This window comes from Amphimedon queenslandica, unplaced genomic scaffold, assembly GCF_000090795.2.
Source record: "Amphimedon queenslandica unplaced genomic scaffold, v1.1 AMPQUscaffold_9721_Cont18115, whole genome shotgun sequence".
Lineage (NCBI taxonomy): Eukaryota > Metazoa > Porifera > Demospongiae > Haplosclerida > Niphatidae > Amphimedon > Amphimedon queenslandica.
Window position 1 is genome coordinate 1 of NW_003550007.1, and position 4131 is coordinate 4131.

Consider the following 4131-nt stretch of genomic DNA (forward strand, 5'->3'; position numbering starts at 1 on the left):
TGGATGTTCTTGGGGTGCTCTATTGTTGTTAACTTATGATTATTACAGGTGTCAAATTAAGAAATTAATATAACCTGTTGCTGTGGCTCTGAATTCATTAATGACTCTAATTTCTGTAAAACTTTACTCTTTTCTTCTTCTGCCTTTTTTCTGAGTGACAACAGCTTGTCCACAATAGAGCAACAGCTGTGACAAATATATGTCTTATCCCTGTCATTGCCTGCTTCATCTTCACCAAATAATGGGCTACCAAAGCTCTCTTCCGTTAAATCATTTAATACAGTCAAGTATTTCTTTCCTGCTCTGTCAAATAAGAGGAGCTTCTTCGCCTTTTGAGTCCTGCTCTCGATCTCCTCGCCACAAAGAAAGCAAGCAGCAACCATGACTTTCCACGTGGGATACCAATAGTGTGCGTGTAAGTATACGGACCGACATTACGTCAGTTGACCACGAGTAACCGCATCCGGTTCACCCAGTTTTGGGTGAAGCAGAACGAAGAAGGAATGCTCAGTTGACCAGACCCTCCCGGAGGCACGGAGGGTGTGGTCTGGCTACGCGAGACTAGTACCTAATGGCTTTATTTGTTTTGTAGTTACTGCTTACCTCGCTGCTTACTGACTGATTTATGATGAGATTAAGATCATGTGCCTGCCTAAACACCCTATCTACTTACACCAAGATTCACTTCAAGTGAGATGAATTATTGTAAATTAATAAACGTTAATAATTTTATTAATTACTTTATATCCACAGAGTTTTGTATCACTGAGTTATGCTTCAATTTGCCTTCATTCTCTTCATTACTTCAATCTCTTCAAGTAAGGTAAATATATAAAGTAAATTGTCTGTTTTATACATTTATCGATATGTAGTCTCGCCCCGCCCTTTCACTACCTGTGGAGCTGGAGGAATGGTCTAGAGACACTGCCATCTAAAATGTGTGCAAAGAAAAACACGTGGTTGACCTACATCATGTGACAGATGAGACCAGACAAGTCAAAATAGCTGAAACAGATGCTTTGCAGCTAAGAAAAGTTGAGGATAGAGTCCCTTTGGACATCTCTTGCAGATCCTTCCTCCGGAGGTAAGCGAAGGGGTGGGGCGAGACTAATGGGTATGTTAGATGGTGGGGCTTAAACGCCCTCACCAGTCCATGTGCATGTATGTGAAACCTTGATTAGTGAGTTGCTTCCATGGACCATGCATGGCCGTGTCCTACTACTATTATATTTAGGCCACTTCAATTAGATTGATACCCATTTCCCACCCACATGGTCCCCCCTCATGCACTATTTCATTACTGTAGGTAATATTCAGAGCTGCTAATATTTGCAGTAATAAAAGTATAGTGAAGTAACATAGAAACTGATAGAGCTTTGCTATGACATCAAGACCATGTATTTACAGTCTTCAGCTAATTTTCTGTTCTTTAGCAGCCTCAGTGGAGCCATTCACCAATAGCGACTTGTTCTGTTTCTGTTAGCTTCTCGTATGAACCTCTACCTCCAACCTCCTTGCTGAAAGTTGTTGCTGGTTGGCCTGTCTTGATAACAAACCACAACTGGAATGGGTGGAGAGTTACAAGATACAGTGGTGAGTTCTGAAAACTGATTAAAGCAGCTTCAGAAAGACCAAGGGCTAGTAAAAAGTAATAACAACTCAATAACACTGCATCAGGAGGATTGGCTTTAATATCAAATTACATCTGGTATCTACATGTACATGCATGATAATTGTTGGTCACAGTAAGGCCACTCCAATTAAATTCATAGTTTCTCCTTACACGAGTGGGACTGATGCGGGTGGGTGGTAAGTTAATTTTGATTAAAATAATAAAGTTTCGACAAAGTAGCAACTATACCTGATTCTTTGTTCATCAATAAACTAGAGAGAGGTGAAGAGCCCAGTTATTTTTCAAAAAGAGTGAAAAGAACCTCGAAAGACTCATATGTTTACGTTATTATTATTTTTAATATTTTAACCGAATAATTAAAATATTGGCACGGGCAAGCAGGTCGCAAGGAGAAACTACAAATTTAGTTGGAGTGGCCTAACAAATTGTGAATATTAGTAGCCATGAATATGTCACAACCTACGGTATTGCAGTTGTTTATACTAATTATAATGAGTAAAGTAATAAACAAATGTGCCCGCCCACCTTTGTAATGGGATACTGTAATTATAGTGGCCTTAGCGAGGGATCTTTATCGGGGAAAATATTCATTATTTATCTTATTAATTTAGCAGGTTTTGCCACTAATAAAATGGGGGATATGAAACGGGAAGGAGTCATGAGCTTATTTCCAGGAAATGGTCAATAAAATTAAGATTGGGCTCCTGTCCAGCAGTAAAAAATGGATACAGCTTAAAGCCTGTGACTGTTTCTACAAGTATGTTAGTACATGTATGTGTATGCTAACCCGCTTTGCTTGCTTAATTTTTTTCTATATTTTGTATCCTTCAATGTTGTGATGTTTATTTCATTAATTCTTCAAAACATATTGTATAATGGGAAATTTTGGAAATTTGGAGGGATTTAAATTTGGCCAATTTGGTGTTTTGATAGCCATATGCCAAAATAAAAATCTGCCAATCACCAAAATTTAGCAATTCACCAAAATTTAACTCCCTTCAAAATGTCCCACCATATGGTAACTCCACATCTACATGTAGTTTAGAGCTGCCAACTGGTGTCAGGTGAACTGGTTATGTCAAGATGTAGTTTTCATATTGTATCTACATGACATGCAGACTTTTATTTATTGCTCAAAGTGTTACATTTATATTCTTGTACATGTACATGTACATTGTATGTGCATTTGAAGAGTCCATATTTCTTCACTCAGTTTAAGTATACACATGAACAAACTAAACTTGCTGCTTCAGTTGCATAGTACATGTACTAGCAATTTTTGTCACTACTGGTAATTTTCTACCCAATACCCACTCTTATTCAAACTCTTACACACAACCTTCACTATTTATTTTATTCAAACTCCATAAATGAATGTACATGTACTTCATAATCATGCCTCCAACTCTCCTTAAGACACACAAGTTCACGATGTTACGTTCATGTATACATTGTCAGATTTATATAAACGTAATCATAATTCTCTCTCTTCCTCCCTCAGTTCCTCCCTCCTCATCCATGTGTCTCCCTTTCTCTCTGTCCCTCTCTATCTCACATTGGAGCTCCATCAATAAACCTAGGTAAGTTATAATACTTAAAATTTAATTCTTTCTTTATTTCCTGTACATTATGCATGTAATGACACTTGAATTTACAAGCAATACAACTTTATTCTAATTTTCAAAATTTAGTTTTGAAGACTCATACTCATAGACATATAACATAACTTTTCCTTATTCAACTTAAGTTAACCTAGCCTGCATTCTTTACATGGAATGCCACTTCTGTCAAGTTCCTTCATTTCATTACTGTCAAATTTTTATTCTTAACATGACTTGTAATCAGATTATAACTTAATTATAGCAAAAATGTTTCACCATTACACTTGTTCATGATAATACAGTTAATTTTTTAACTTTCATGTTTGTCTTCTTTTAGGCCTCCTGTAATGAATACAACATTTCAAACTCCTCTCGTCAAATTATATTTCTGTTAAATATAGATTTAATTTTGTTTTTAACAAATATTGTTTATCTTACTTATTTTCAATAGTTTAGGATGCTTCTTTTTAACTGCCTTGGATGCACTTTCAGGATTATCTAAAAATTAAGAAATACTCTTCAAAATTGTACCAAGCTTAAAATTAAATGCTCAACAAAAATAGTATTTTTCATTAAAAAAGGATGGAAACTAGAACAAAAAATTTTTTAAAACTATTTAGTGTAGGGTTGAGCCTTGGATTTGAACCTATAAAATGAATTCAAACAAGCCCCTGTAGGGTTGCTGGTTTGAAAGTATAAAGTGAATTCAAACAAGCCCCTGTAGGGTTGCATCACCATTGAAACACCAACATGTCAACCCTACACTGCTATTATGAAATGGCCTATAGCAGCACTGATGAGTATTGCTATCAATGCTAGTGTGGTAATTTAATGACTGAATGAGCATTATGGTAAATTTTGTGCATGCCTTCAATAAGTTTAAAGTAATGATAATGA

At 36.0% G+C, this 4131-nt stretch overlaps 2 long non-coding RNA genes across 8 annotated transcripts; one reads left to right on the top strand and one right to left on the bottom strand.

Moving 5' to 3' along the window:
- Positions 1 to 600: 600 nt before the first annotated feature.
- On the top strand, positions 601 to 3679 carry LOC109590644 (uncharacterized). Of its 7 annotated transcripts, none has more exons than XR_002189421.1 (7): positions 601 to 690; positions 754 to 823; positions 873 to 1084; positions 1307 to 1593; positions 2245 to 2390; positions 3135 to 3213; positions 3572 to 3679. It is a non-coding gene; the product is annotated as an uncharacterized LOC109590644 (long non-coding RNA). The 7 variants fall into 7 exon arrangements; XR_002189422.1 differs by having other exon boundaries at positions 2248 to 2390; XR_002189420.1 differs by lacking the exon at positions 1307 to 1593.
- On the bottom strand, positions 3439 to 3802 carry LOC109590647 (uncharacterized). Its single transcript, XR_002189425.1, has 2 exons — positions 3673 to 3802; positions 3439 to 3622 (listed from the first exon to the last, which is right to left on the bottom strand). It is a non-coding gene; the product is annotated as an uncharacterized LOC109590647 (long non-coding RNA).
- Positions 3803 to 4131: the final 329 nt, after the last annotated feature.